The sequence below is a fragment of the Acomys minous genome (assembly GCF_964271855.1).
Source record: "Acomys minous genome assembly, chromosome: 11".
Lineage (NCBI taxonomy): Eukaryota > Metazoa > Chordata > Mammalia > Rodentia > Muridae > Acomys > Acomys minous.
This window is the reverse complement of record NC_140492.1, coordinates 18,937,929-18,951,624: the sequence shown is the minus strand read 5'-3', so window position 1 is coordinate 18,951,624 and position 13,696 is coordinate 18,937,929. Positions and strand designations below refer to the sequence as shown.

Genomic DNA, 13,696 nt, shown 5'->3' with positions numbered 1-13,696 from the left:
TATGGGTATGGAAGGGACTCATGGATGCCTACCACTTACCACTGAACTCTTGGCAACTAACAGATGCTGGGAGAGATGGATGTACAGTGCCTATTTGAGTGTCCATGGGTTAGCCCACAAGGTTCTGATGAATAATTTCAACGCAAAACAAAATAAAAAGTTATGAACACGGGAAACAGATTTATGGGAGGAAAGAAGGGCTGACAGGAGGGGAAGGATGATTTTAAAAGGAGGGAAGGGTAGAGAGCATAACCAGAACACATTGTGTGTGTGTGTGTGTGGTGTGTGTGTGTGTGTGTGTGTGTGTGTGTATGTGAAATTGATGGTGAACAAAACTTATTAATAAAAAAGAATTTGTTCTCCACAAGACTTGTCCAGAAATATTTAATACCACAAAACAGAATCTAAAAACAGCATTCATTTGCTTCATTTTTCAAATCAGCAAACCCAGATTTGTTTATTGAAAATGATCAACAACATTGGCAGATATTTAGCTAGTTTAACAAAGAAAAAAGAGAAGACTCAAATTTAATTTAAAAAATAAAGAAGGGGAATTACCAAACTAACAAAATTGTTCAAAAGATTGAAAGGACGTGGTAAAGCAAACTGCATACAAATTAGAGCATGCAGAGGAGATGAATGCATTCTGGGAGTGAGACAAACTATGAAAATTGTTCTAAAGGAAACAGAGTATCTTAGTAGACAAATAATACACAAAAAGATTTCTAATTCACTGGTATAGAATTTTGTATATAGATGCAAAATAAGTTTAATTTTCGATACATTGGTATAGAATTCAAATTTAAGATTATTTGTCATACACGTTATATATATTTCCACTCTAATATAAGGTATTGTACCCATATAACTCAATTATAATGTAAGGTTTACTTTCAATAATTTGAAAGTGCTATTGAAGGCTGTTTAGGATAAGTAAGTTATACAAGCTAATTGTTAGTTCATCAAATCATGGTCATATCCATTACTAGTCTATTTCTATCACAAGAATATACATCCTAGGTGTAACAGATAGATATGATTCTATAAAAAGATAAAGTAAAATAGTAATTAGATAAGATCTTAAAAAACATCAGAGACATACAGAATATGGCATTTAAAGATGTTTTAATATTATAAAGATTCACTGACAATGAGACAGGTTAACTTCTGGAAACACCCAGCCTACCTCAAAGAAAATGATGAACATCAAAGAACTTCCTTATGGAGATGGTTTCAAATGTGGCAAAAAAGTCTCTGGGCAAAATGTCCTCATTTCTACCACAGACAGAATTCTGCCTTTAAAAAGGGCAAACTTGGACGCAGGCAGAGTGAAAGACCAAACTCTGCCAAGATAGGGTAAGCAAGTCCTCAATAGTTCCTGCCTCACAAATATGTCTGTCAGATATATTGGGCCAGAAGGCTGAAGATGATGCTCCAATGTTATAGAGAATTTTGGGTGACTGTTCAGGCAGTAAACTGTCTCTGGAATCTTCTCATTTAGGAAGCTGCAAACCTGTAATCCCTGTATACTCAGGTAATTAATTGTATTCCTTCTCAAATCTCTGATGGGGTTGAAGATCAGACAGTTTAGTTTTACAATTAAACTTAGTTGTTTAGGGGTTAAGATGTTTTTAGTTCTAGATAGATGTTTTAAGTTGATAGAGATGAGATATGATAGATATTGATTTACATTCAAAATTTTAGACTCAGCAAGATAGGAAAGAGGTTTTCTTCAAGGCTTCCAAATACAAATAGACAAATCACTATGAATATAACATATATATATATACATACATACACATATATACATATATATATACATACATATATAAAATTCCTTATTGTTTCATGGTTTTTCTTGTTGTGGGTAGTTTATTGTATATATGTGCAATAATATAAATGTATATGTAAAAAATATTTAATAAAAAATGTAAACAAAAATGAAAAAATGATTAAACGAACAATTTAAGTCACAAAGAGAAATCACTGAGCTTGTATGGCTTCACAGGTTAATTGTATTACATAATTTTAAAGAGTTAGCATTGATCATTGACAAACAGTCCGTGAAAGATGGAAGACGAGAGAAGACTCCCCAATTCATTCTCTTCAGTATTATCAAACCAAACCATAGGAATCGCAACCAAGGAGAACCACAGACCAAGTCCCTCATGAACATTAATGCAAAGCCCCCCAACCCCACACCAAAAATGCTACAAAAACAAATCCAATAACCTAAAAAACTACCCAGTGTTGTTTCTAGGTGAAACTTACAGCAGCAGTGCAGATTTGGTTTGACTCATGAAAAACGTTCATGGGTTGTACCATGTTAAAGCAATGACCAACTAAAGTACAGCGCCATCTTTGAGTCCGCACTCCCTGTCCTCATTCCCTCCCCCTCTCTCTACTTGCTCGAAGTGAAGCACCTTTACCATTTGCTATGATGTGACATGGGAGAGAGGGCTTTCCCCAGAGCTGAGTCTGTGCCACACACTTGCTCTTGGGACTCCAAAACTGTGAGCTAAATATAGATCTCCATCTTCATTTAAAAACCTTCATGAAAGAAAAGTACTTCATGTAAGCCATCCAATTTCAAATAAAAGGCTATCTGCACAAAGACCTTTCTAACTAAGGCTATCTACAAGAATACAAACAGCTCAGACTCTTAACTGTGAACAACTGTCTCCTTACTAAGATAAGAAACAATGTTATAATATCCTCTATTCAACACTGTAGCAAAAGAAAAATAAATAAATAGCATTTATATATAAATAAAAGAAATAAAACTATCTGTATTTACTGATGCTAGAGTCTTTATGAAATCTTAAGGAATTGATAAAGAAAAATATTAAATTAAGCAAGTTCAACATAAAAATGATTATATCTCTATAGAGTAGCAATATAAAATCTAAAAAAGAAGTTAGGAAAGCAAATACACTTATAATAGCATTGAACAGAATAAGCTGCTTGTTAATATCTTTCAAAAAGAATCCCATGACAGGTCCACCATAAATCATTACTTAAAGAAAGTAATAAAAAATACCTGGAAAAGCATTACATGTTCATAGATTGGAATACAATACTGTGAAGGTACACATACTTCCAAAGTTGATCAATAGATTCAGTATAATCCTAATCAATCAGTCAGCTGCCATTTTGTAAAAACTGGCATAACTTATACTTGACGTGAATATAAGAGACCCATAGTAGAAAAATAGCAACAACCCATGGAAGAAAGCAAAGATCAGCTTTCAATATCTACTACAAGTTTCCATAATCCTATGAACTTCTTTGGGCACAGTTATAGGCACAGAATCCAGTCATATCAAATGGTGAGTGTACAAACACTTACTTGTGTGGTCGATGGGTTTCCACTGAATGTCAAAGAACTTCAATAGATTAGGAAAAACTAATGGGAGGTAAACCAGAAAACCTGAGTTTGATTTCTAGTACCACATAAGTCAGACTTCAGAAGGGCTACCATTAGTGATCAAGCCAATAGGTGAGTCACGTCAACGAAGTTGTCCAGCTGAGGCATCCCAAATGCGAAATTTCTAAGGCACACATCCCAACAATTCTATGGATCGGAGGTAAGAACCACACTGAGAAATGAGAGGAAGCATTCAGATGTCTACAGGCCAGGACCAGATAGTAATATGGCTCTCTGAGCCCTGAATAAAAACGGACATCTTGCCTTCCTAGAATAAATCAAACATAGAAATATGGATTTTTTTTTTCAGAGCTTGAAAAGACCTCACACGGTATGAAAAGCCACCAGCTTATTTGATAGAAGAGACAGGTGGTGGACAAAGTGAGATGGGGTCAGACGTGACTCATGTGCACGACAACTTGGGGGTCAGGTACTTGCACGCAGGCTTCTTTATCCATGGATGTTCTTATTGTCTCCTTGGCAATCTCAGCTCATCTTCTTTAAAGCAACTGTGAATTGCTTGTGAGAGCAACATACCCCACTTTTTTTTATAACCCCACAATCTGCCACAGGGACAGCATTATGAAGTTTAGCTTACTCCCCTCAGCAGCAGTGTGAAATATATTTTTCAGTTACCTTTAGACTACAACTTGATTTAATGATATAGAAGCACACTTAGTTCCTGAGATGACAGCAGAGTCCCTGGGTAATGTGCTTCCTCCCAGAATCCCACTTCATCTTTACTTAGAAGGCTGGTAAGATGACGCAGACCTTTAATCCCAGCACTCAGGAAGGTAGAGGCAGGCAGATCTTTGTGAGCCAGCCTGGTCTACAAAATGAGGTGAGGATAGCCAGAGCAACACAGAGAAACCCTCTGTTGAAAAGCCAAAAACGCAAAACAGAATAAAACAAACAAACAAAAGAAGTAGTTTTCTTTCTGTTTTTGCTGTTTCTTTTTCTCTTTGCTACTTTTAAGCACTTTTCCAATTCCCCTAGCTTTCCCCCTATTTCTCTGTCCAAATATACAACACAAAGGATGAGACCAAGTCGGGGATTTGAACAATGAACATTTGTTCCTTCTGATTCTTCTGAGAATAGATTTCTCTCAACCCCAAATGTGTGAACAAGTCATGGGTCCTTCCAGTTTTCTATCCAACTCATCCTTGTTTATTTTAATCTCCCCACAGACATATTAAGCAGGAGAACAAATCACTAATACGGTCTCTCACGATCTCTGCATTTAGAACATTCGGCAGTGGGGGAGATGAAGGTGGACTCTGACAGTCTCTGTTAATGGCAGTATTATTGTTGTTTTCCTTTCCTTTTATCTTTAACAAACTGAAGCTGGGACGTGTTTTGTTTATCACATCAAGTTCTTACCAAAGCATCTGAGCTGGAGTTCATCCAAAATCTATAACTCACCATGTAATGCATAATTTTTCTGTCAGACAGTTGCAAATTTTGACACTTAGTTTGCCAGAAAACACAGGCATGGATACGAAAGAGGGCCCCTCTGGGATTCACAGCTTAGGCTCTCGCTGGTTCTCCAGTCTTCCATTGTCAAAGCTCTGCCACCCACTGCATATTTCCACGCATATTTCATTGCCCTTTGTTTCTGTTCAAATTTGCTTGAAATCGCCCATTGAAAGGCTCCTTAGTGAGCTCGTTTAATTGTTAATTTATTCCAATCTGTCAAAACGAAATGCCATAAACTGCTCCTGACAAAGGATAGCATGACAAACATACCTGTCAATAATTTTGCAGTTCTCTTAAGATGGAATTTAGTTGTTAACAGTAGATATTAAGAGTGTAACTTTCCTGTTTATCCAGTTTGATCTAGAAAGTACTCATTCCCTTTCTAGTTATCTGACTCAATGGTCTTTGTTTGAGGTATATAAAAAAGTCACTCACAAAAGGTACATTTTTAAACTAAAGAAATATTAAAATTTAAACAATAAAATTCTTATGCTAATTTTTTAATTTAGATAAATCTAAAATTCAGCATTTCCTGGGTTAAATTAGTGTACTACTTGAGTATCTGCAATTCAAATAAGTCATCTGAGAAATTGGCCCCACAACCAGTGACGTGCTGCTTAACTGAACAGCTCTCCAAACTATCCTAACAGATTTCTTTCTTTCTTTGTAGAATTATTTCCATCTGGTGCTTAGATATTAAACCTGGAATATGGAAAGGCTCTCCCCTCTCACCCTGTTTGACTTCGAAATGCTGGCACGGAACTTGCATGGTCAATAAATTGAGTGTTAAAATTTTGAACTTAACTGTGCAGTTGTAAGATGAAACTTTTTAAAGCAGTAAATATCTATAGAAGTGAGCTTTTCTATGGAGTCCTGAAAGGCTCATCATTTATAGAGGATTCCTCAGTGTTTGAAAAGAATAAGACTTTTCCCAATTTTTTTTCAAGTTATGGGTATTGAAACAAATTTATGGAGAGTGCCATAAGCCATACTAAACATTTTAAATTTTAGCACCCAAAACTTTAAGAGACTGAAATGTATACATGCATGGGTTTCTATAAATATAAGTAAATCGCTATTTGCATGCATGTAAGTGACACTTGTCACCGATAGTGATTTTCTTCCTGAGAATCTTAAGATAACAGTAAGTAATGCCTAGCTTTTAAGCATAGCAATGTTTTTTCATAGCATCTTGACTGGAAAGCACAGAGTTACTTCTAAGAAACATAATTGCTTCCAGAAATTTTTAAACCACTAAGAGAATGTTTATATGAGATGAGCAAGTCACAAGGAGTGAATAAACCAGCTCCTACGCACATGTCAGCTCAGCCCGGGCACGCACCAGAACTGCAGGAGAGCCGTGTGCAGGACACACCGCTGTGATCAGCTTCTTCCTGCTAGCGTTATCTTGTCACCTGCACCACTGCTCTGCTGCGCAGCACTGGAAACCACAGTGCTTCCATGGCTAAATGAGTCCAGTTCACCTTCCCAAGTCTTCACCCTGGCATCTGTCCTTCCATCGTTCCTTCCTTTCAGAAGTCCCATCATCCTTTCTTCACATTGTCTCTTGCTCAGTTGCTTCCTTTGATCTCTTAATAACGCTGATCTTCCTTGATCTTCTGAAATAGTCTGACGCTATGAAGCAAAACCGTATACATCCTGTACTTCACAGCTAATGATCAAAAGGATGCCGAGTTACTACACAGAGCATGGGACTTTTCCTCAGCTCAGCTCCAGCCACATCTAACTTTGAAAAAGAAAACATTTTAAGTGGGATTTGTTGTCCCAGAAGGTCTTGACATATCCCATCGTGAGATGTCTGGTTCTTTGTCTTGATGAATCAGGGAAAATACCAAGGATCAATCATAAAAGTATTGAAAGTGAATGTAAAAGAGGAAGTGCAGTCCACAGGCTAGAAGTGGGCTCAGCAAACTCATGCTAATGATCTCAGAGTTCTTTTCCAAGCTCTTTGTACCAGGGAGGAGGTAGAGAAGCCCATTCCCAGGTTAAGAAATAGACTATATCCTTACCCTGAGATAGATAGATAGATAGATACATACATACATACATACATACATACATACATACATATACACACACACACACACACACATATCACATCACTTTGGACCATCTGCACATGCATGGGTCATACATCCCATCATTCTAAGCATCTGTAAAGACCTATCATGTATAGTAATGAGGTTGTAGATATAAGCTTTCCCCTAGTAGGTCACTCTAAGGTCAGAGCCATATTCTGGCTTAAGCTAGCCTTGTTTATATTTCTTTTGACCATAAAGTACCTGACCCCCAAATTACCCTCAGGAGAAGAGGTGCTGAGTGTTGCCCCTCCAAGACAGGGGCCCCTCAAAGCTGGGCTGTGCCTACAGTCGCCTACTTCAGGTTCACACAACCTGAAAAAGGACAATAAAGAATATACAACTACTACATGTTAGTCTTTATTTCATTAATGTTTAAAGAGATAAAAAGATACACCAGCAATTTGGTCATTATATACTACACACATCTATCAAATTATTGCATTGTACCCAGTAAGTCTGTACAACTAAAACAATGATTTAAAAATAATTTTGATAGCAGAATCACAGAGCCATGAATAAATGGTCAGAAATGCCAGGGGGAGACTTCAAAGCATCTCAGAACAGTTAGAACTTAGAAAGACCCGGCCACATGATCCAAAAATCTCTAAACACGATAGAGCTATTAAAATAAGTGAGAATCTTCCATAAAACTTTAAGATGCCATAGAATAGATTTTTCCCATTCCCTACCATGCAAAATGTTACTGGCCAAATTCAGAGTTAGTACGCAAAGGCTTTCATTCGAAATTTAAGAAAAACAAAGCAGTAATGCCCATTGCAGTTTACAGAAAAGTCACAATGTGTGCTTCTGGCTCGAAGCAGCAAACAAAAAGGTTTGTGTTGAGAAGTGATTGATGTAGCTGTTTTGTATCTTTCATACTCCAGGGCAACAAAAAGAAAGCAAGGAGAATTTAATTTCCTCTGATTAAAAGTTGCGTTTTCTTTTCTGTCTCTTTCTTCTTTCTCCCTGCCATCTGCCTCCACATCACCCACCCCCCACCCCTCCGCCCCAAGTTTTCTCCATTTGTACCCTAGTGGCAGAGATTCAGAAGAAAGGTGGAGTCTGAACATTTGGGTGGTCCGAGTAAATCTTTAGTCTTTGGCTAACCTCTCCTTAGACTGGAAAGTGGCCAAGAATTTGCAGTATTAGGGAGAGTCACTTTGAAAGGCTGCAAGCGTACATCTGGGTGCATGTCAATACCGTTCCCCTGGCTTAGTAAGAAAAGTGAACAGTAACTTCCCAGTTAGAACAGCAACTATTTCCCCCCAACTTAAAGTGCACCCTTGTATAAGCTCTGTCCCTTACTGGTTATAATGTTCCTTTATTTCAGTTTATGGCTTGACTCCTCCTGCTAGCTAAGCCAGGAAACTCGTCAGTCTAAAGAAATGACTCCACCCACATGAATTCCCTTTGTTCGGACTCTACTCTCTGTTACCCTCACAACGTTTCATTAAACACAGGCTCAGGACAGATGGGATTTGCTCTTTGTATCTCAGTATAATTTTAGGAACTATACATAAAACATCTCTCTCCGTAGCACCTCCTTTTTATTATAACGTTAAATTAGGTTCAGATTCACTCTGAAAGACCAGTTGTATTTTTTAATTAAAAGAAGAAATAAAATCTCCTTTTTCCATAAGTAGGGTCACAAAGAATGCAGGAGTTCTTTCTCCCAATAGTAACTTAACAAAAGAGATTTAAATCCTCTGAATTAGAGTGAAGGTTTGAGGGGGAAATCACCTGCATAGTGAGAATACTTTAACAGAGAAGTTAAAGGCGATGCATCAAAGCTAATAAATATATCCACACACATAGCAATAACACTAATATCATTTCAGTGAAAATAACCCAAATTGCTACCAGAAGACATGCCTAAATCTACTTAGGCTCATCTGTGCCTGCCTGGAAACTTCTAATGAAGAACTGCACCAAAAGAAGATTTCAACACTTCGTGGAAGATCAAACTTGTAAAATTAACCCAAACTGGTGTGAATTTTGAGAGTGACGGATTCCCACTGTTCTAATCTAATGATTCCCACTGTTCGTAGCTCTTATGAACACTCTTGACTTGTTATATGTCGGGTGGCCAACAAGCAAGGAAGCTGATATTAGACCCAGAAGACTTACAATGCATAAATAGTCTTCATTGGTGTGCAACTCCCTCCAGAAATCCTAATGCTCTAAAATGTGATCAGAATGGTCCTGAGAAGATAAGCAATATTACACTGTAATAATGCAACTATTTATCTGGGTTAAAACAGTTATATTAACCTGGTTCTTTTAAAAATTTTTCAGAGAAATGATATTAAAAAAAAAAAAAGGAAACATTTCAAGCTCACATATGAAGATTTACTTTATTCTATTTGTTTTTTTTTTTTTTGTGTGTGTGTGTGTGTGTGTGTGTGTGCAGAAGCGTGTGAAGGTGCATGTGGAGGCCAGAAGAGGGCATTGAAATCCCTCAAGTCACACACTGTAGATGCTGGGAACCAAAGTTGGGTCCTCTTTAACAGCACCAAGTGCTCTTAACCTCTGAAGTATCCCTGAAGCCCCTCAAGTTTGCATTTGAAACATTACAGGGAGAAAATCCCTTTCTAGTTTTTAGTGAATTTTCTCTATAACAAAGCAGAGCTAAACTGACTAAGCTTCAAAAAGCAGTACATTCAGGTAATGCCAGACTAATGTTCTATAGAATTACAAACTATTACATTCCAAAATGCATTTATATTTTTGAGTATCTTTATTGGAAATGGGTTTTTTCATATATTATATTATATATAATATATATTTCATATTATATATATATATTTCATATAATATATAAAATATGGTTACAGTTTTACCCTCTCCCCAATTCATACCAGATCTTCCCCACTTTCCCACCCAGTGAAAACTACACACCTTCTTTCTCTCATAAGAATATAAAATAATCTAACATGATAATAAGAAAAAACAATAGTAACAGTAATAGAAGGAGGAGATGAAATAAAAACAAACCAGAATAGGACAAAACAAACAAAAGGAAAACAGGCAAAGAAAAAGATCAAGAAACACATATATAGATAGAAATACACACACTCATACCCACAGGAGTCCTAGTTTAAAAAGCATATAAACAAAAACCATAATATATACACAAAGGACAAGTGACCTGGGTGATGGCTACTCTTGGTTGTCAATTTACCTACATATGGAATTAACTAAAATGCGAGAGGCTAGGTAAACCTGTGAGGGATTGTTCTTAATAAAGCATTTTGAGTGGGAAAACGTACACTCAATCTGGATCTTTTTGAGGTGGGAAACCCTACCTTAAATCTGTGACATACCTTCTGCTGGCAACCTATAATATAAAAGGCACAGAAGAGGGAAGCTTGCTCTTTCTTTCCCTGCTTGGCCTCACTCTGGCTAGCAAGCCCAATTCTTTACTGGCATTACAGCCTACTTCTTCAGGATTCCAGCATACACTCAAGACTAGCTCAGACATCCAGCCTCATGGACTGAACAATTACTGAATTCTTGGACTTCCGGTTGGAAGACACCCATTGTTGAACCAACTGGGCCACAGCCTGTAAGCCATTCTAATGTATCCCCTTTATTTATGTGTATAGATGATTAGATAGATAGATAGATAGATAGATAGATAGATAGATAGATAGATAGACAGACAATAATCATTTCTGTTTCTCTAAAGAACCCTGACTAATACAACATTTAAAGATGATAGATAGATAGATAGATAGATAGATAGATAGATAGATAGATAGACAGACCGACAGACAGACAGACATCCTTGACAAAGCATTATGAGGCAAAGAACCTCATGGTGACAGAGGGGTTGGGGGAGTCTTCCACAGCAGGGAAGTGCAACAGAGCCGGTCAGTGTATGGAGGCAGAAGCACATCACAGCAGACCTAGAAGTCAAGAGTGAGGCAGGAACTAGGAGTAGATACAAATAAGCGTCAAGGACCTTATTCCACTGACCCACTTTTAGGCTCCACAGAATCCTAACATAGCGCCATCATCTAGGGAGGTGGCATCCAGGAGTCTCCAGGAGATATTACCAATTCAAATCATGGCATTCTGTTTCTAGACCCAAAAGGCTTTACGCCATTTCATAATGTATATCTGCTTGATTCAACTTCTAGCTCTGAGACTTTTTTTTCTGGTCAGAAATCTAGCTTCATTGTTTTGTAATTTGTGAGCTGGAACAAGCTATTTAACTTCTTTTTATTGAAAATAGATTGTTCTCTGATACTATTCATCATCCCAACCACAGTTTCACCCCCCTTCCGACTCCCTGCTCCCCCTAATTTAATAGTAACAACACTATTCAAAAGTCTAAGTGCAGACTATCCATCAAGACTCTAAGTAACGCCCTAACTGTAAAACACTACATAATAAAAAACAAGTTTTGTGGTCCCAATATACAAACATATACAATATAGACCATGAGCTATTCTCAAACATTTTGATAGAGGCCTCAGTGACCCTGTAACTCATCTGCATAACTGTCAAACTGGAGCCACATGCAGATATCAAGATCTGCTTGAAACTGTTGCAACAACCAAGGACAATGCATGCAGTAAACCTACACCCCCTGTTCAGATCTAAGCTCACTCTCCATGGTTGTGGAGTGAGTGGCACTGCCTCTGACATGAACTCTGGAGCCCCCAATTTGATCACTTTCCCTTGGTGGGGAGGGCTGGTGGCACTCAGAGGAAGGGGAAGCAGGCTATCAGGATGAGACCTGACAGGCTGAGGCCATATGGTGGGGGAGGAGGTCCCCTTCTGTCAGAGCTCTAAGAGAGGGGAACAGAGCTAAAAAGGAAGGGAGGGAATATGGGAACGGAATGATACAAGTGAGGGGATAAAAATCAGGATGTAATCTGAATAAAACATAATAAAAAAAATTTTTTGAAGATCTGCTTGAAGCTGCAGTAGCCAGGCTCATTTGGTCATGGCTGCCGTACTTTCTAAGCACTATGTGGAGGACTCAAAAAAAAAAAAAAAAAGATCCCTTGGCATTTCCTTCTGGATTGCCACTCCTACAGTCCTATCTTTTTAAACTAAAGTCTTTCAAATGACTTTGTCATTTAATTCTTTGCACTGTCTAGTGTGCGGTATCTCAAGCACTAAAAAGTGATTGAAGCATTAGTTCCTACTGTACCCCACATAAATTGTTTGGCTTCTTGTTTATTTATTTATTTATTATTTAGTTTTGGTTTTTGAGACAGGGTTTCTCTGAGTAGCCTTGGCTGTCCTGGACTTGCTTTGTAGACCAAGCTAGCCTTGAACTCACAGACATATACCTGCCTCTACCTCCCAGAATTCTAGAATTACAGGAATGTGCCACCACATTCTCTTGGCTTCTATTTCTTGTCACTAACACATTCAACAACTATAATCTCTGTCCACCATTTTTCATATGCTTATGTTCCTTTCTTGTAAAAAAATGAATATTTTCATATCTTTGAATGGGGTGTGTGTGTGTGTGTGTGTGTGTGTGTGTGTGTGTGTGTGTGTGTGTGATTTTCCAGTAAAACTACCCAATCTCAACCAACAGTAGCCATGCCACACCCTGAATATTAAGTTGTCTTAAAGTTCCCCGCACTAAATTAATTAACCTGTTACTTTTAAATTCAACCTCATTCAATTTTCAGGAAATGGGCAAAAAGAACACAAATTACTTTCCAGAAGGTAAAATGAATGCAATCAAATCCAATTCTCTATGGAGTCATCCCATCTGAAACCTCATGAGCGTAGTCATTGCAGCTCATTTTCCTGTCATAGTTTTTATCTTCCAAAATCCCACTAGAAGTCGCCATTAAGCAAGGCTTAGAAGAGTATGAGCGTTTCTAGCATAAATCTTGAATCCATCCTAAATAAGTTCCAACAGCCTAAGAAACGGGGGTCTAACCATCCCTCAGCCTAAGTTTCCTCTTCCCAGATGGCTCCAGCATTATGTCAAGTTCACAAAACTAGCCAGAGCATCCACTCTACCATATTCTGTGTAGTGTGGTGCCTAGCCATGCCAGTTAGGTAAGAAAGAAGAATAAGATCTGTCTTGATTGGAAGGGAAGAAAAGTTGCTTTTTAACAATGTGACCTTCTGAGGTGAAAGTTCATTAAAAATACATACACTGAGTTTCTACATGTAATAATTAAGCTGTGAAAATTAATGATGTAGCTGAGTAGTGGAGCGTTGCCAGGCATATACATCCTATCTTCAATCTAAAAAAATCTAATACAACAGGCAGAAATAGAACTCTTTAGAAATATCATTTATAAGAACATCAAAACAGATAAAATGCTTAAGTAGTAATGGCCAAAATATGATTGATCTATAGAAGAACTGTATTTTTAATGTTATGAAATTTTAAAGAAGGCTTAAATAGAAGTGTTCTTGAGTCAGAAAAAGCCATGTTGTTGAAATTAAATTTTTTCCCAAATTTATCTATACTTCAACATAATCCTAATCAAAATTCTAGGTTTTGAGGGAAATTTATAAACTGCTTCTTAAAATTATGAGGAAATGCTAAATAACTAAAATAATAAAAATGAATGTCTACATGGGAAAGAATGAAGCTAAATATCTATTTTAAATACCAGTTATAAAAAATTACCTCACAATGGACTAAGAGATTACCTCGAAATGGACTAAGAACTTAAATGTACAACCTTAACTCATTATAAAA

The 13,696-nt window shown here is 37.3% G+C and overlaps 1 long non-coding RNA gene across 1 annotated transcript in view; it reads right to left on the bottom strand.

Moving 5' to 3' along the window:
- Window positions 1–13,696, bottom strand: part of LOC311608781 — a 163,516-nt gene that overhangs the window by 92,942 nt on the left and 56,878 nt on the right. The window lies entirely within an intron of this gene.